The sequence below is a fragment of the Anas acuta genome, chromosome 7 (assembly GCF_963932015.1).
Source record: "Anas acuta chromosome 7, bAnaAcu1.1, whole genome shotgun sequence".
Lineage (NCBI taxonomy): Eukaryota > Metazoa > Chordata > Aves > Anseriformes > Anatidae > Anas > Anas acuta.
Window position 1 is genome coordinate 29,359,438 of NC_088985.1, and position 19,934 is coordinate 29,379,371.

The 19,934-nt window shown below is 42.9% G+C and overlaps 1 long non-coding RNA gene across 2 annotated transcripts; it reads left to right on the plus strand.

The window, feature by feature from the left end:
• The first annotated feature begins 478 nt into the window (after positions 1 to 478).
• On the plus strand, positions 479 to 11,661 carry LOC137859897 (uncharacterized). Of its 2 annotated transcripts, XR_011098637.1 has the most exons (4): positions 479 to 688; positions 9,153 to 9,372; positions 9,922 to 10,017; positions 10,583 to 11,661. It is a non-coding gene; the product is annotated as an uncharacterized lncRNA (long non-coding RNA). The 2 variants fall into 2 exon arrangements; XR_011098636.1 differs by lacking the exon at positions 9,153 to 9,372.
• Positions 11,662 to 19,934: the final 8,273 nt, after the last annotated feature.

Here is a 19,934-nt window from a genome sequence, read left to right on the forward strand (position 1 = left end):
AATTATACATGGGTTTACACCATCTGCTGAACATCCCTTCACTGCAGCCTGCAGCACCAGTGGCAGTGGAAAAGGATGCTGAGTACCTGAATTTGGGAAGACCTGCAGAAGCTTATGATTAAGGGTATCAGGGTGGGAGATGTGCTGAGGACCAATTTCTGCTGTCGTGAGCTTCTTCTGGGATGCTCAGCATGCCAGATAGCCCAGCATTTTCTATGGATACACTTTATTTCCTACCCCCTCTCCTCTACAATAACTAGCTTTGATTTAGACATAGTCCCAGGCTTTCTTTGTTGTGAGTGGAGAAACCTGTCAAGGCATTAAGAACTTTCTTTCCTAGTCCTCATTACTAGGATGTCAGTCATTATCTATAAAAATGAGGTAATTAGGCACAACTGGGCTGGGTGGTGGTAGTGGTATCTGTGGCTCCTGTATATAAGAGAGGCAGTTTCCCTCTTGGGGCTTTCATATTGGAAAATTTGTGGTTTGTTGTGGGAAGTCATCTCTTAACTCTACTTGAATGCGACAGCAGCTAGTGATGAACCTTGAAAGACAGGCACTAGAGTACCACATATCAGAGAGCCCTTTGCCAGGGGTAGCAATATAGCTTCCCTGAGCAGAAGCAGGGTTCCTATCAAAGGGAATACATGCGACTGCTTCTATGGAGCAACAAACCCTGTGAGCCCAGGTATTGTTCTGAATTTTTGTACTTCTTTAGGTGTAAGTGCTACATTAATTTTAGCTTACAAAAAAACAGAGAAGTGGATTTGATTATTTCCCTTTGAGATGGGCCTTATATCATGAAAGGGGGCTCTTGGACTGGTGAGGAGTCAAGGATTTTCTGTCCTCAGATTATGTTGTTTAGTGATGCACATCTAAAACCTGCTGAAGTCTCTCCTTCCCTAAGGGGATCCCAGCTGTTCTCAAAGCTTTCCATATAAGTTCTCCTTTAAATATTTTCCTACCTATGTTTGGGGCATTCACTGATCAAATACTCACTAAATCAATGTGGTACATGGCATGTCCCCAAAATACCAGGGCTGTCTTAGTTGTATTGCTTCTCTGCTGTCCCCTTCTTTGCTGGAAGGGGTTGGTGCAAAGTCCTAGGAAACTAAATACTAGTAATGCATAGAGACTGCACTGTGTACCTACCTGTAATCCTATTTCTTGTACCATGGAGTTCTAGAGGGAAAAGATGGGATAAGCAGATAGGCCAAGCAGCCTCTTAACCTGGAATGTTAACCTGGAAATTTTGTCCACAAAACTTCAGGTATAGACGAGCCTGATTGTCAGTTGTCTCACAGTGAAGACAGGATTTTATAAGGGTGATTCCAGTAGGAATAAGGTTTGGGCTGGGAGATTTCATCTTACAGAATATTTGAAGGAGCAATTCAGGAGCTGTACTTCCCCTTTTTCTCCACCCTGCCTAACCAGGTTATATCTACTTGAGGCATAATGCTATGAAAATGGTTGTCCTCTCCTCTCATCCGCCTTGTGCATCATGCTTAAAGTCTAATCACATTGCATTGCTTGTTCTCAGCAGCACAGCCCAGTGCAGGAGTCTGACAAATACTGCCATCAGGCTTCAGTAAGTGTGAGCATTAATTCAGGGGTGGTATATTCCCCTTGCTTCAATACTGCATGACTGTCTTTGCTTAAAGGTGGAGGAATTCATGCTGGAGGCATCCTTTGATTGACACACAACCAAAATCTTATTGTTTCACCTGGGAGTTTTAGAAGTGCTTACCATTGACTTCTCTTTTGTTACCTTTCCTATTAACAGGAGCAGATGTAGGTTAATACACAGGACTTTGAAAATGTTTTGAGGAGAAAAAAAAAAAAAAAAAAAAAAACACCACTTGAAATATGTAAGATGTTTGTGCCACTTCCAGCAAAGTTGAAGATGCAGTGACCAAAGTCCCAGTTGGGGTATTATGCTTTGCTTATGTAAATTCTTCCCGTGCTTTCAATAAATGTGGTGAATGGTGCATTTACTGGAAAGTAGTAGACCATTAAGATACTGCTAAATTTCATCCTAAAATGATGCAATTCAGGTAGAGAATAAATAGGAGGAAAAAAACTCACTAAAACAATGGAGATATGAGGCTCTGCGTGGCCCTGAGCTTCTTGTTATGACTTACTGTTTTAACACAATTAATAAGAAGGCAAGGGGGAATAGCTGCTGTAGCTGCAGAAGCACCACGACAGCTTTGCTTTCCAGCATGGCACTGTCAATGGCTTCTTGTGTTGCTGTTTCTTGAACGTGCTGTCATTAGACATACCTGCCTCTACTGGAAGATCTCAGAGCTGCCTGTGGGTGTGATGGAAACAATGTCAAAAGTGCTCACCTTTTCCACTTAGGGTATACTGCTGATACAAACCTTCCCAGCACAACCCCTCTGCTGGAAATTCAGCTCATGCTTTTGCTTTTACATTAAAGACCTGTAACCTTGGTCCCTAAGCCACGGTATGCTCAAAACAGCCCCTAGTTCCTGAAGCACTGGGAGCTCTTAGGATTATTAATTTGAATCCTAGATTCCTTCACTCTGTCTAGGAACCAATAAAGTAAAGGAAATACTTCAGCTCTTCCCAACCTGCTTTGGTTTTTTAAATCTGAGAAAGACAAAAGACCCAGTTTTTATTTGATAACTGTGCATCCCTTTCTTAGCTGGATATAAAATACTTACAGTAAAGTTTTGCTTTTGTTTCCTGATGAGATGGCACACACCTTAATTTAGTGATTGTTAATTTTGGAGCAAAATTTGTTGCTGACCTCATTTTGAGTAAAGTAGTCGCCTTTAATTTGAAAAAGCCTCCTCTGCAGCTAATGCCTTTGATCCTGACTATCTGTAGTTCTTGAAAAGTAATTGGAGTCCAAGCAACTGTCTATTTTTGTTTTGGTCTTGAACCCTGCTGAACCTTTCTGTAAATGGACTGTACTTTTAACATTTCTAGAGCATCTAGAAAGTGAGTTTTTTTTAACTGTATAATGAATCTGAATATGCAAATATAGGTTTAGATTCCTCCTTCACTTCTAAATACAATAGTTTTTAAACCAGAGGAAGTGAGAGACGTTGCTGACATGGGTATGAGTGCATGAGCTCTCTCCACTAACATAATTAAGAGTTCTTAGTAAACGTGCTGCACACAGTAGTTCGGTTTTCAAAAAATATATTTAAAAGAACATGTATTCTTTCTGTACAATATCTTTTTGAGAGTAACAATGAATGTATTTGGGGATAGAAGTTTGGCAGTAGTCCACATTGATCTGTGGAATATCATGCCTTGATTTTTTTTCTAATGGGTCCTGGAAGCAAGAAAGTAAAATCTTTTGAATGGGTCAAATACAAGAGAAGCAAGACTCGCCCAGCAGCCCACCCCAAGAAAAAAAAAAAAGACAAAAAAAAAAAAACAAAACACATCAGAATAACTGAGATGAGGTGATTCTGACCTCTTGATGTTGGGATATTAACTGTAGACAGACTGCACTAGCACATAGGGTGTTTTGAAACAACATCAAGGCTGTTAAAATTTATGATGATTCAGACATCAATGAAATCTGATTATATTCACCAACTGCAGAAACCCACCAGCCATCACCTGACAAGGACCCTAATGTGTCCCAAGGCTTGCCTGCAAGGAGCTGTATCACAAAGCAAGGAAACTGATAATATTTTAATGAGTCTGGCTGATCTCACATTGCACTTGAACGAGAAATAGGAGCTGGAACAATCCTGTTAATTCAGGTGCTCTTCAAAATTGCTTTTTGGTGTAAAGGGCAACTTCCTAGGAGAGAAATGAGACAGCAAAGGTTTTGGGTAGACTTGAGGGTGTGTGCAGGTGGAGGGAGAAGGGGACCCTGCACCTCATATGGGAGATTGTGTGGCCTTCTCCATGCTCAACACTGGAGAAGGTGCTTCTGTGTGCTTTAACCACAGGAAAATGCCATCAACCTCTTGCTTACTGTAGGATGTTGTCCTGCAACTCAAACCAGTTGTGAACACTTCAACTCTCCTTCTTCTAAAGCTGTTTGCACTGATTGCATTGGAATGAATATTGTTTCTGTCCTTGACATGTGTTTGGCACAAACAGCTCTGGAGAAAACTGCTTTGTCTTAATGCTGCAGCTCCTTTGGTCTGCTGGTAATTGCCATTCTCACCCCCCTGAACTCAAGTTCATGTAAAAAGGATTGCACTAAGAGGGAAAGACAGGTTCCCCAGTGAGGAAGATGAGCTGAGCTCGAAGATAGTGCAGCGTATCCACCCCAACCACCAAAGCAAGTATGGCAGACACAGGAAAGGGCTGTTTTGGAGATGCCAATATTCTAAACTGCAGAATCTTGCCTTGAACCAACTTGTTGCACTTTCCATGAGTTTCCATGGTACCTTCATCCCATACCTGGGCATGCCACAGTAGTCTTGAAACAGCAGGGAAACTTAGTTTGCTGAACCATTGAAAAGAGCTCAGCAGTAAGTTTTCCTGTCCTCACCTATAGTAAAAGAAAACTAATTTAGAAAAAAAAAAAATAAGGATAACACAAGGAATTGCAGGAAGCCCATGATTGTGATGACAGATTTTACAGCTATTTCTGACAACAATCTTTCCTCATGTCAAACCAGAAATCCCACTAGCTGCTTGGTGGAAATGACAACGCTTCCCAGCGACATGGCTCAGCCTGGAGGTGCTCCACTGCCACCTAAGCAAATGTATGTCCATGTGCTGCCATCATGGATCAGCGTGGCTCCTTTTCACCCCCATACCAGAGCAGGAATATTTCTCACCTTCCTTTGTACAAAATCTCTTCTAATCCTGGAACTTGATCTTTTCATCCACGTATCAGAGTTTGATAGGGTACTAAATTTCTGTGAAAGTTCATTTGCTTTTGCTTTTTGCTGTTGTGTTTGTTTCAAAAATCTCTTGTCATCATTTTCACATTCTGTTTCCATTCAAACAAAGAGCAGCTTTACATGGGGAAAGAAAAGGTCAGAGGTTATTTAGAGCATGCCAAAGAAAATAAAAGGGTAGCACATATACAAATGTTTTCATCATTCTGGCCTGATTTTGCAATCTGGGACTGTGCTCAGCTTTCACTAACATCACATCTTAGGGCATGCGTCCCACTTGCAATTGCTTTCAATAGAAGAGAAGGGCAGTAAGTTCCTTGAGATACTGGATCCTTTACAGATGCTTTGCAGGGCCATGGTAACCACAAAAAGTCCATATCCAAACTCCACGCTGTTTTGTCACAGATTAGAGCAGACGTGTAATTTTTCATAGAATGTTGATGTGTTGCTGTGAATCCCCCCATGGGGGCAGGACCCCACTCCACACCCCAGAACAGAGATCTGCTGACACCAATGAACAGGCAGCATTTCCCAGACTTTCAGCACTGGGTACCAGTATGAATTGTGCTGCCCCAGCTCAACTCAAGAACTCTGCTTTCAAGGACCAATGACTTTCACATGCAATAAAGTTGAATGTTTTATTAAACAAAACCTACATACAAGGCCATATATGTTCAATATCCCCTTTGGCAGTGACTCAATGGCATATGTCTGTGTTTAGGGACTGAAAAAGACCTTTGGAAAGACTTTGATAGGTTCCTTTATTTTACAAAAAAAGCAAAATATGGCCTCCATAAACCTGGCATTTTCAGACCTCTTATCTCTGCGTGCTGAGGTTTTATTTTGTTTCATTTTTCAGGGTGTGACCGCCTGTGGAGGTGCGGGATCATGGCAGGATGCTGGGAAACAGTCTTTCCCATAGACCCAGAGAAATTCCAGGTTCACAAGTTGTCCCAGCAAGATCCTGTTTAGGAAGTTGTCAAATTATTGCACCTGAACCCCATGGCTCAGTACACTCATTTAAAATGCTTCTTATTTGATACTGCAGTATTAAATGCAAGATCCAGATCAAAGACCTCTTACATTTGGTCTAAGAAATGATATTCTTGAAAGCTGTGCAAAGTCCTAGATCTGTATTAAATTCCTCCGAAGGCTTAAAATCCGGTCCTCATGAAATCCGATCTAAAAAAGTTCATACGTCTTGTGACTGGCTACCATACATAATCACTCATGGCAAATTACTCACCGTGCAGATATATGCAGATGAATTCCCACCAGTTAATCCAGGGCCACAGATACGGCTGAAAGTGTGCCTTACTGAACAATGAGTAGGAAGGAGCAGTGGCTATCTTGCTTAGATTAACTGTACATGCCAGGCACAGTTTGTTCGTTGGATTAATATTGTTTTGCGACACAAAAATGAGTGGGTCGTGGAGCATCCGTGATCCCTGTTTTATTTATTTATTTTTCAAGGTCCCATAGTTTCTGCTTCTTTCATTTGCTGGTATTTTTAGTGTGCTCAGGAATTATTTGGTAAGATATTCAAGATTTCTAGTGGGATTTCTTGATAATGGACAGATTCTTTCTCTTCATAATGATAGCTGAGCTTCTTGAGAGCAAAGAGACACTTTGTTCTTTGTTCTCAAGGAGACAAACTGTTATTTCTTTCCCTGAAGAAGCTTCTAATATGATGGGTGAAATATCAGGAATAATTAGACCAAATGGTGATGTAAATCCCACTAGAAATAATGCATCCGTTATTTCATTTTATGCCTATCGCTCTAGTTTCTGCCTTATTTAAGTCCATGTGAAGAAAGCTGTGGGTATTCCCTTTATAAGAACTACAATAAATTTCTTCATTGAATATTTACTAGTCCTGAGTTGCTCCTTTTTTGTTGGACCATCATTGCACAATTAAAAAATATGAAGGTAATTTAGCTGTTCCAAGGGCTGGTATTGCTTAATTTCAGAGGAGAGGGGCTGACAGTTGAAAGGTTAATGTATTTCACTGGTTGGGCCCCTGGGGTTCATTTTCTGGAGAGAGAGAAAAAAAGAAAGAACACACTCTTTCGGTTTTTATTAAGAAACCTGTGTAATGAAAAGGGGAAAAGCATCTTTTACTTGGCACAGGCAAGGCAACGGCTGCAGGATCCCACAGTTCTCTCCCTGTCTCAGTGCACCACTGTCCTGTTTGCCTTACTCCCCGCAACAGGGACAATGAGGATGCCACCCAGGTCCGGTATGGGCTTTGTGATGTCACGTCCAATCAGTACAATGTCCTCGTGGAGGGACAAAATCCTGTTTGGTTTTCTCTTCACTGTTCCTGGGGTGAGAGGAGTGAGGGGACCTGAGCATTGCTGAATTAAGTGAAGTTGTGTGCTGTAAGGATGACCTGGGTACCCATCGGTGACCAAAACCAGCACAAAGCCAGCTCTTTCAGCCCAGGGAGAGCAGCCCCGAAGGCAACACCCCATAGCTTCGTGGTCTGCACCCGCTGTTATGAGGCCCCTGTTTGTCCATGCGGGGAACCACTTGACCAAGTCGATCATGTTTTGGTTGGCCAACCCCATGTCAATGACCAGGAGAAAGCCTTCTGCCCACCAGCAGCTCCAAGGCTTGTCTGAGCTCGGGCCTGCAATGTAATAAGCAGTGCTCTTTGGGGAACAAGAAATTAAACCATGAGAAAATATTGCCAGTGTTTTTCCTAAAATTGTGCCATTGAACCAATCCCAGATCCCTTCCCAGTGATATTCCCCTTTTGTGCTCCTGCTTGCTGCTTGTTTCCTACTATGATTGTGACTGACAATTGACAAACAGAGGGCTGCTATGCTAAGGTTTAGAGAAATGCTGGGAAATACCCTCTTCATGCAATTAGATGCATTCATGCTAAGACAGCCTTATGATTCACACATCCACTGAAAAAGCCGATAACCTCCGCAGCATATTAGGAGACAGCAGCACTTCATACCAGGTTGGCATACACGTGCTAACTATTAGTAGGGAGACAAGATATTGGTAATATAAATTAGTTGGTGTGGGTTATTTCTCACTGCAGTTTAGCAAAGTGAAATTTCTTGAGCTAAAATATTATTAGTGACAATGCGCTAAGTCTTTCCCATTAGGTAAGTTAGCATGCGAGTGATATTACTTGACATAATTTAACTTGCTTGATTTTAATGTCTGCATCAGAAGATTTTAATCCATTATTAGAAGAATTCTCTAAAACTTCCCCAGTGCTGATGTCTCTGGCTGATATTTGTATTATTATGAAATCCCTTAAATTCAACATTTATAGGCACGACGAGGCAGTAAAAATATAAAATAGAAATAAAATAGTTTTCTTGGGCTGGAGAATCCTGAACACTGGAGAAAAGGCTAACAAAATAAAACAAAAATGTCTCAGTCTTCAATTCATCTAGAAGAATTGTAAGAATGTCCCTTTATTGTCTTTTTTTTTCACCCCCTATAAAAATCATTTCCCTCTAAGCCTTTAATGAGATGTTTTTAGCAGTGGTTGTCTATCCCAAATTGCCATCTGAGATGAGCGTCAGGAGCAATGTGGTTTTGGTTTGGGGAGCTGTGCTCAGGATGAAGCCTCTGTGCTCGCTGCGGAGCGCGGCGGGGCCGGGAGCACCGCGTCCCGCTGCAGGGACCGTCTGTCTGCGGGCTTCTGCGCTGCTCCTCGGCATGCTCCGGGGCTGGAATGGCTCGGGAAAAGGGGGGAAAAGTTCTGCCTCCCTTTGTAATAAAGAATTAATTCTCCTTTATTTTAACAAAATCAAACTGCTTAGAAATGAATGAGAAAAATGATCTTTTATTGGAGAGAGAAAAAAATGATGAGTTAAACATAATACTAAGCAGGAAAATAGGAGAATGGACATTTCTAGACATCTGGTTGAAAATCAATTTCAGAATTCATGCAAGTATTCTGAAGTAAAATACCTTTCTGAGTCCTGGTTTAGCTGCACTAGATTCATGGAAATAAAATGCCTTTGTTTTCTGTAGCCCGAGCTTCAGAAAAGGATTGCAGCTACAAGGAGAAATTCCCTATCCTGCTTATCTCTCTTCCCTTAGATGTGATGGCCTGCTAAAAATAAATATGCAAAATTCAACATATCCATAATCCTGAAAAATTGGTTGTAACTAACAGATAATGATGGCTTGGTTAATTAATGGAATAAACAGAGGAGAACCAAGATAAAGCTGTGGTAGATTTTGGTAATGAGCCACATTCATAGAAACCAGATGCCTATATGCACAGTGTAATAGAAGGGAGTGTTTTTTTACAGTTGTTGGTGTTAATTTTAGAAACTGTTAAACACACTGAATTGGATGACTGAAGAAATGCTCGTTTCCAGCAGTTAACAGTCGTTCCCTGCTCTCATCTCCGTACCCAGAGATCAGAACATAGGACGAAACTCGGTTTTAAAATCAAGCTGAAGATATTCCCCCTTCTTCTACAGATATCCACTTACGGTCTCAGTATACTAATTTTCTTGCACATCTGTAGAAAAGCTTGTTTTTCAAGGTATTGTAAAACCATTTTCCTTAGAAATAATTTGCTTTTTTTTTTTTTTTTTGTAAAAAATAAAAATGAAAGAAACACTGGCTTCAGGGTTTTGAAATGAACGTACAGCAAAAATATAGCTTTCATTCATATTTTTAGATACAGCCTAAGTAATGTCTGAAGAAATAGTTACTTCAACTTTAAATATTGGTTGCCAAATGGTAATTATATTGTTTAATTTTAAATCATACAATAGTCATACCATCTGACACTGTAAGCATGATGCACAAATACTTTTTGTTATCGCGAGGGAATGATATTTTAAAATGCACAAAAACATCTTTAAAAGCAAAGTAAAAATCTATTTTTATTACGAATGTGAACTTTTCCTATCTACTTTTCCGAAAGTTACAGAGCTCTGGAGAGCGTTGCCAACTCGTTGTGGTGAATAGCCCCTAAATTTAGCCCTATGTTGTAAAATACGCTTATATAAACATTTTGCTCTGTTGACACAAATCTATATATGTTTTTAATGTATTATACTTAAATCAACTATCACTTCTCTTCTAGGGAACTTCTGGTAGGAGAGGAGCTTCACAAGGAATAATCTTATTGCAAACCTGCAAAGCCAGCAATTAGTTAAGACTGCAGCGTTATTTAAGAATGGTAAACGTTTGCTTAAAATAAAATGAAAATCCCCAATAATCTAAAAGGCTGGCATGCTAATAGTGCTTGAAATAGCTGATAATCTGAAACGTAGATATTCATTATTCTGCCCTTCCCTCCTGGTTACGGAGCTGTTGTTTACAGAGTGCCAAGGGCATTTCTGTCTCATTATCAAATACATAAATAGAAGAATATGCATTTAGTGTGGGATCTATTTTATTGTCAGGCCTCCCCACCCCCCCACCCCCCACCCCATGCACACTCATGATATTTCTTGATGTTTTCTCCTCCCTTCTGCAGCCTGGATATTTCCAAGAAACTGTAAAAAAGCCTAAAACAAATAACAGCTTCAGCCAAGAGGTGCAATTTCTAAAGCAAAAGCGACTTACTTTAAGCTTTGGAGAAACATCCACACTTAAGACCTTTCTCTCTTTTTTTCCCCTCTATGTGAAGCATTTTTATGTAAGCTTATAATTTTAATACTTCCCCTTTTTATTCGGATACATTCTGTATATCCTCATGCTAAGGGTACCTTCATGCTAAGCTGTGCGGGCTTTTTTTTTAGGAACTCGGCTCCAGCTCCCGTTTGCTCAATGCTGAGGTTCCTGTGGCAGGCAGTGAAGCTGAGAGTCCACTCCCTTTTCTTTGCCCCAGGTGCCACCGATGTCACCCCGGTGTCCCCAGGGAGCTTTGAACCAGGCTGGTGGGGCCCAGTCAGCCCCAGAACCTCCTCTGCCTGGGGGCCTCTGGCTCTTCCCCCAATTCCTCCACCGTTGAAATCTGTACCCTGGTAAATGCCTGAGGGTCAGGGGAAAATATGTTGGGGAACAGCTTTTCTCTGAGGAAAGGCTAACGGGATCAGGCCCTAAATTATTATCCTCGTGATATCTCATAGATCAAATAACAGAGAATGTGGAAGTATAATTATACTCTCTCTATATGTTTTTAAGTTTAGAAAGTTAATGTCCCCTGTTCTTTTTTAAAGCAGCTTTTATGATTATTGAATGCTATAAACTGAATACAAAATAAAAGTCTGAGTTCTTTTCTTTTCTTTTTTTTCTTTTTCTTTTTTTTTTTTTGGTGAAGGATAGGATTTTTTTTTTTTTATCACTGGAGGTTTTTTTGGGAAGTTGAAAACTAATGAAAAATCATTCTCTTTCTGGTGGGTCATGTATTTAATTGGATCACAGTAGGAAGCAAACGGAGTCAAGAATGTTTTTCTTCATTACTCGGAACGTGTACGGTCCGTTATTTGTGAAAGAAAATATACAGATGCTGTAACACAGTATTCGGGAGGGAGGGACTACAACACAACAAAAACAATAACAGGAAAACAACATTGAAAGGGTTTTCTGAATAATGACAAATGTGGAAAGAATGCATCAGTGTCAAAGTAGCCTATGGAAATTTTTATTCCTACATTTAAAATATTTTTTTGAACATTTCAGAAAAAAAATACTGCGTGTATAGGTATGAGAATCAATACAACAATGTGTGGGAATTCTTGCATTTTCAGCTGATGTCGATGGAACGTTTCCTCCTCCTTTAGGTTTTCTGTGCCTGCATAAAACCGACCACATCTATATTTGTATTCCTCGTTGCTGTTTTCGTAAACGATTTGCCCGCTTTTCCCTTAATTTCAGCTTGCTCTACGCAATAAAAGAAAAAAAGAAGAAAAAAAAAAGAAAAAAAAAAAAAAAGCATTTTTATACGGTTAAACTTGTTAGCCCAGACCTCAGGAATTACAAACAAACGCTAAGTGCGGTACTTTATCTAGGCAGCCCCGCTCGGCGTGGCGGCTCAGCGTTGTGCAGCACTGCCACCTTCCGTCGCGCAGCCCCCGCCGCCACGCTCCGCGCCCACCCGCGCAGCCCCCGCGCCCACCCGCGCAGTGCCACGGCCGGGCTGGAAGGAGCTCGCCGGGTTATTGCTGCGGGCAGCGGGTTTTGGTCCTCGCAGGCTGTTGGCTTGCTTGTCCGAAAACCCAATCCCACCGTCGTTATGGCAGGGAAATGAGGAGTGGAGGGGAAAAGCTGCTCACGGGTGGGAGATGTCGGCCACCCAGAGCCCCCAAACTGCCCCTTGGGCTCTGTGAGCATCAAGGGCGAGCTGGCAGTGCCAGGACATGGACCCATAAAGTTTCACCAGCCATCAGTCTGTAATTCTGTGTCTGTACTGGCAGCCTGCTTATAAATCGTTCCTTACCAGTCTCTGCATTAGATGCATCCCGTTAGAACGTGTTTTCTTTTTCCTTACGGTAATTCTTATTTGTGAGGTTTTTAAAACATTTGGCCTGAAGCTATTTATTCCCCTCAGACAGCAATGCCGAAAGTTTGATCGCTGCTATTTATATTCTAAAAGAAAGAATTGATGTCGGGTTGTTCCCTTTCCCTAAATCCAAGCCCCAGGCAGAAGGAAAAGCATCAGGCACGATGGAAATTGCCACCACGAGGGCCACAACTTCAGCTGGGAAGCAAAATCTTCCCTTCAACACACAGGTCACAGGCGGGAGGTGGTTTGGAATCGGGCAGAGGCATGCTGCCAAACCCATGACAGGCAAGGCCAGAGCAACCTTTGCTCTGTGTATTTTCTGAGTGGTGACCCCTCACACATGCTCCCCCCTCCAAGCCATGGGGGTGATGCTTGTGGGGGCTCCCCAGCCATAGGGTGCTGTGTGATGAGGGGTGCAGGACGAGGAGGCCCCCACCAGCTGCTGTCCTGGCTCCCCTCTGGCCTCGGCTCTTGGTTTGCTGACTCCCCCCGCCTCAGCTCGCTGCTTTCAGGAGGCTGAGGGGAGGGCTGGGGAGGGACGGGAACTCTTCTGCACAGGAGGTGGACCGTGTTCCTTTCATCCTTACCAAAGGGGAAGGGAAAAGCCTCAGGAGGGTATTCCCAGGGAGGAAGTAATTCCCTTTTCTTCCACCCAGCGGGAGGGCGCATCCTGCCTTCGGCATGCTGCTCTCCAGCTCCCAGGCTGGCAGGGCCACAGCGAGACACGGTGCCCACACCTGCCTGCTTTAAAGGTCCTCACAACTGCTTCGGGGCTTGTCAAAGCTCATCTCTGTCTGCAGGTTCTTTTAGTACGGGCTGGAGACACTCACTTGTGGGCTCCAACATGGCTGGGCACGCTCATTTTTGGTGCTCAGACCCTTCCCAGTGCTGTTACCTTCATTTTCTGGGCAGGACAAGGAAGCACCGATATCCCCATGCCCAAAAGTGACAGAGCCTGGTGTGCCACCAGTGGCCTGCTGCCCTCTGTCCCCCTTTTTGCCATAAAACATTTTGTTCCTTGCACCTCCAGCATCACAGGCATGGAGGACAGAGGGGATGCTGGAAGGGATGACACGGGAGGTGGCCGGGGGCAAGCCACCCCTCCCCGCCAGCAGTAGCAAGTGTCAAGTGGGGCCGGGAGTTCTCTGCTGCTTAGAGAAACATTATTGTTAAGTACTGACTTCACATGAAAGGGCTCTTGCTTGGGCAGGCAAAGCACCAGACAAAAATTAAAGAGAAAACCAACAACTCGGAGATGGCTCCCTTGCCTGTTAGATGTCTACAACCTTGCTTTGGCTACTACTGTTGGGAACCCAGGATTTTTTTAACACCCAATTAAATTAGTGTAATTGGGATAGAGTTGCAATTTCTTTGCCTCCAGCTGTGAGTCATAATCTGTTTAGCACCTGAGTGTTATTTCACTTTATTTTTAGTGCCTAGCCCATAGTTTGGAAGGGAGAAAGCGAACCCACCAGTCAGTCAGGATTTTTTGGAGGTGTAGATTACTTATCGTTAATTTAAATGTGGCATTTAAATGACTGTTCACAGGTGGTTTTAATGCTGTTATTAACTTCTTTTTTGGATGGTGTAAAGGATACATTTGAAAAAAAAATAATAATGCCAATGACCTTGAACTACAGGCCATGCCAATAATACATTACCATTACTATGTCATGGGGAAAACTAAAACAAGAGTTTCTGGTGAGGGGAAAAGAGAGCTTTATTATATATAAAAAAACGAATAATAACAAAAAAAGGAGGAAAAAACGATCAAAACCTAGTCCTGTTTGGGCTACCAGTTCAGCCTAAAGTACATTTTGAAATGATGAATCAGCTGGAGAGAAAAACATATTCCAGATGTTTTCTGTGTTTGTCTCCGGTATTTACTTCATCATGTTTTATCCAGAGGGGTTATTCCATGGAAATAAATGATATATCAAGTGTGATCGGTGAGGAAAAAATATTGATTGTAGCAAGTTTAAAAGAGAAGCTAGCACTGGGCAAATAGCTCAGAATAAAACACAGACCAAAACTTTGTCTGCAGTTCAGACCCTAGGTTATAACTCAAACCAACCCATCCACCAGCCTCAAAAAAATCCTTCTGAGTTGTGGCTGATGAAAACTGTGGACACAAATAAGTGTGATGGATGGGCAAAGCAAGACCCCAGCAGTGCTGGGCTTTGGTGGAGACAGGACAGGCTGAACCCCACGGGCACTGGTTTGTCCCACTGGTAAGATCAGGCCAGTGATGCTCGTGCGTATTAGAAAGCGCTTTGGGATGCTCAAACAAAAGTGGCCACAGAAACGTAGGTGTTTGTCAGCTGGGAGTTTGTTTCCTTTCTGGGTTGCTTTGGGGCACATATGAAAGCACTGCTGGCTGCCTGCCTGCTGGCTGTCCCTTCTCCTCTCCCACGTCTCCCTTTTGGGTTCAGCCTTCTTCTGTCTCTGCCCCACCGTCATGATCAGAGAGCTTTGTGCCAGATCCTGTGCTGCAACCCCAGCCTCAAGGGAATCACTTGGAAAGGTAAAAGGTGTGTGGCCATCAGAGATGGAGTGAATCGCTAAGGTTACCAGCAACTAGAAGGGCAGGTCTGATAGCGCCCCTATAGCCCATGCCCTTGCTGTCGGTCCTAAATGAATAACAAAATTGACTTCTCTCCAGGCAGAATAAATATCTCTAATGGGATATTTATTTTGCAAACCAAGACTGAATGTCTTAAAAAAGAAACCCATCTCATCTTATCCATCTATCTATACTTGCTGTGTTGAGGCTGTCTTTAAAAACAAAATAGCCAGCAGCTAATTGCAAGTAAGTTTAGACCTGAGATATTTTTGTGACGCTTAGAAGGTGGGGAACAAAAACCCCATCACTAAACTGACGTCTCTAAAATATCTGCCAAAACAGCTCTTTAAAAAGATATTTGCACCTTTATTTAGTTCCCTCTTGTGAAGGATGTTTACTGCCGTCCGTAGATGTGGTTATGTCATGTTTCCACTGTGTTTTCATTCAGTGCTGCTCTGTATTTGTGGTTTTCTCATTTGTGACAGTCTAGTAACTGGAGCCATTTGTACCTGAGCAAATAATATCAAATCTGAATACTTTATAAATATTTACAATATTTGGTGTGTCTCCCACTCACATCAAATGCAAAGTATAAAAAGCAAAAACAAACAGAAACAAACAGAACCTGTGTTACGTTATAATAAATATTTACTGTATGTACTATTGACTAAAGAGTCCCATACAGCTATTTAAGAGGCATTGTTTCTGTCAGGCTGTTCTATATTAAAACAAGCTAAATGAAGTTGTTTGAGAATAAAAATGTGCATGTTATGGAGTGATTGATGCCTATGACTTATTTAATTTTTCTGGCAACAGGAAGTTGTTTTTTTTCTGCACATGTGGGTAGTGAATTAGGCAGGGGCCTGGGATTTTCTGGCACAGCTGCAGAAGTCATTGCAGCAAGGTCCCACTGCAAGACATGGAGGCGAAGTGGCCCTCAGACCCTCTGGCTTTTTAGCACGGATTCTGGTTGCAGTCGTCTGCCCCTTGGCAGGGCAGCAGCACGTGCCTGGTGCACCAAAGCCAACCTAAGGTAGGGAGGAAAAAATGCAAGGGTCCAATGGGCAGAGGGGACTTGCAAAGCAAGGAGAAGGAAGCCCTTCAAACCATAGGCTTTGTATGGTTTTGAGGAGCAGCCTCACCCAGCCTTGGACACCCTGGACATGGGTCTCCCCTGCAGACCCTTGGGCTCTCCTCACAGCACCACCAGGTCTTGCTGCAGCAGGAGCCCTGAGTTGCACCTGCGGTCAACGTGCTGCAAGGTACCTCCCAGGCTCTTTGACTCACTCAGTGTAGGCCCACTTGTGTTCTTGCTTATTCTTACAAGCCTGCTATACCCCTTTTTACCCAAAGTGATGTATTGCAGATCACTTGAAGCCTGTGACATCCATTTCTTTTCGATCACCTACAAACCGGGCTGTATTCTCAGCCACCTGTCTGTGAAGGCTTACAGGCTTCCCAGACTTTAAATACCCTTACTGAACTCAGCAGCAGTAAGTTTCAACCCATATTTTGCCCCAGTTCAGCTTCAGAGCCAGGTATTTTCTGTGGTAGGAGCCTGATTCTGCACAGAGACTCTAAGCAGACGTGGTGCTCTGTAGTGTTTGAGCCTCTCCTGAGTTGTCCCAGTCAGGAATACTCAGGGGGGCTTTCCCTTGCTCCAGCTGGGTCCCCTGATGGGCACAGGGGCATGTTTGCAGCCCTTATCATGATAGATGTTACAGAAGTGACCTTACAAGTTGTGCTCTTTGCTCAAATTGCGTTGCACTTAACCACAGATGCAGCTAAACATTTTTCTAGGACAGGATTTTCCAGGTCTGTTCCTTTGCTCACCAACTCAACCCTCTCACACTGAATGAAATCCCAATTCTTCCAGCACAGGCTGTAACCAGGTACTCTGTGTGGCATTGTGCTGAAATCTGTGTCTTGAGTGAAAGAGAAGTACTTTAGAAAAATAAATAGATTTGGTCTGAGCAAAACCTTGTAAAAACATCAAGATTTGACTTGGTCTATTTGTAAAATATACGGCAGATCCCCTGCCTGAGAACAACTTAAATCATCAATATAGAAGTTAAAAAGCTCATTTCAATTGGAAATTCCAGCTAAATTGTTCCCAGTTAGCACCAGAAAGGAATGCTTTAGACTAAGACAAAACAGATGCAGTCTGTTAGGTTCCCATTGTATTAGCAGACTTCCCTTGCAGGGAGGTAGGTAGCTTTGCACAAAAGCCCCCCTCGACTTGTAAACAGAGATAGAGCCGGCTGCCTGCACACCAACACTGCAGTTTCTTCCTGGGACTCTTCCAAAAAAGCCATGGCAGGGAAGGAAAAAAACAACCTCCCAAGCACCACCATCCAGGAGCAGATGAACCCAGCATGCTTCAGACGCTGGAAAAAAAACCCTCCCCGTAACAACGGGCTTGTTCCTTAGCCAGGCACAGGCTTCGGTGGCCATTTCGAGCAATATGCCGCCAGCCACCACCCGGCTGGAAAATCAGAGGCAGCTCTCGGTTATGCTGGGGCCCTCCCTGCAGCACTTCTGGCAGTGGAAGGCAGCCGGCAGCTGAGCATGCCTCTTGTAAGGGCTGCCCCACAGCCTCGCCAGGCATGGCTGTTTTTTTCTGCAGGACCTCCACATTATCCCTTCTCCTCAGCCCCAGATAGCCAGGTGATGCAATTAGAGTGTCTTTTGCAGAGCACGTTGGGTACTGGAGGAAACAGCTGCTGCTCAAGCTCCCCTTCAGTCACGTTGAGGGCTGGATAGAGCTGCAGCAGAGTACAGGGAGTAGGGGAAAAGGGAATTAAAGATACTTCACAGCCTTCCCCCCAACCCAGTATTTGTCACATTCCCAGGAAGGGGAGTTGCCTACCCATGGCATCATTCCAGATTAACTACTGATGAATTAATTCCTTGTGTGCATGCTCATATGTGCCAGAATAAGAGCACGTTATTCCAGATCTCTCACCCCTAGATCATGTGGTGTTGGAGTGAGGAGTTTTAAAGTCAGCAGTAAGAGCAATAGTAGCAATTATAGCATGTGGCAAAATGTGCTTAATCTGGATTAAGCCACTTGGCATAATGAGGTCTCCTTCACACCAGCTCCCTGTATGGATGCTGTCATTCCCAGATGGGGTATAGCCAAGAGAAGCTTCAGGTGGACACCGTCTTTTACTCTGCTTTATTTCCCCCACCTCCTTCAGATAATTTTCCACATCAAGTGGAAATATTTGTGGAGCTTCAGTTGTTAACAAGGCTTCATTTGGTTATCAGCTCTTGCACGCTGTGCCCATCCAGAGCATAAGGCTGTCCACCACCCTGCTGCCCTCACCTCATGTGGGATGAAAGTGCTGGTTTATGCAGGAGGAACCAAGAATGGAACAACAATGAGCAAAAGTATGCTCATTAATAGTCGATTTTATTCTGTGCTTTTTGTTTGTTTGATTGAATGTTACCCAGCCATGTTGGGATGGTTCACAGAGGTCTACAGCTTTTGGAGGTGTTCCTCCAAAGTTGGGTCACCCTTATGCCAAGGAAAATAATTGCTTCTATTGTTACAATATCAAATGATACTTAAGTCAGGGTGGTTATCTGCATGATTGCATTAGCCAAACCTCTTCAAAGGAACTGCATCAGGGCTGTGGATGTGACAAGGTCCAGGTTTGGGGTTCTCCTGGTGGGAAATGGAATCTGTACCTGATGTATTCATGTTGCATCAGTAAAGACCACTGCAAACAACATAAACAAATAGAAAACATACATTCTAAATAGCATGCAATACATTTAAACATATTTTGGGATATGTAGTGTTGGAAGAGTTGGGGTCCTATAAAGTCCTAAAGCCCTACTGAAAGAAAAGGTCCATTGTTTGCAAAATGTCTTAGGGCTACCCCCTCCTGCTCCTTCACCCTATTGTTTTTGCAACGGAAGTGATTCCAGAAGCTATAAAAATATGTTGCTTTTGTTAAATGGATTACTTCCCATCTTGTGGCACGAAAACTGGCTGACCCCACCAACAAGCAGAACACATTTCCAGTAGCAGTGAGTGGCTGAGACCAAAAGCTAGTCAGAGAGCCTGGATTAGGTCACAGCTGGTGTAGCAAGGAGTGCTGGCCTGACCCACAGGCAGGTGGGAGTCCCGTTTACTAGGTCAGACCAAAATTCTCAGGAAAGAAACAAATATTTAGAATACTTTGGGCCCCCTAGCCTGGGCATGCACCCTGAGCCTGCTGTGCTTCTAAGCTCCTACTTCCAAAAACCCTCGTTGTCCTCCTCTAACAGGCTGTGGTCACCACGCACTTTCTTTCTGTTGCTTTGAAATGTGCTAGGTAGAAAAAGTCAGTTTTAATGAGCATTGTGGAGTAATCTGAGCTGCAGAAAGGACAAGTAATAAAGCATTCATTTGCTTTACAAGCAGGAAATTAATCGTGCATGTGCGTGTGTGGGGGTAAATTCTTTTAGTGCTGTCTTTGTCTAGCGCTGTTGCAAAGTTTGCATGTAAAGCATTTACGAGTTTTATACTACTGTTACAGCAGAGAAATGCCAGAAAAAAAAATAATCCTATACCTGGGAAACTCACTTGGTAAACCCTTGCATAGCGGATACTCAATAGCACATATGAACTTATTCTTTTGAAGGTATATATTTTTAAAGACATGTTTAAATGAGTAATAAAACTGCTAAATATCTTTTAATGTGTTTTAAATGATACATAATTTTCAAAGATTTGGGGCTCCATAAAACCCAAAGCCTTATTGAAATAAAAAGTTAGTTGTTAAAAAAAAAAAAAAAAAAAAAAAACTTGGATCACCCCCTCCTTCCTTTCCCCATTCTTCGGCCCTATTGTTTTCTGCAAAGGAAGTTATTCCAGGAGACATCAAAATGCAGAGGATACTGAGTAACACGCAGAAGGCTAGTGGGCAGCACCAGGGCAGGATGAGCATCGCCCTTTGCCATCGCTGTTGAGAGAATTGGGAATTTCCCTCCAGCCAGGGTGCAGTCTCAGTGGGGAAGCAGGTTTCAGAGATTCTGCAGATATTTTCCCTTCTTTGCAGATGTCTGTTTTCTCAGAACACATCCACAGGGC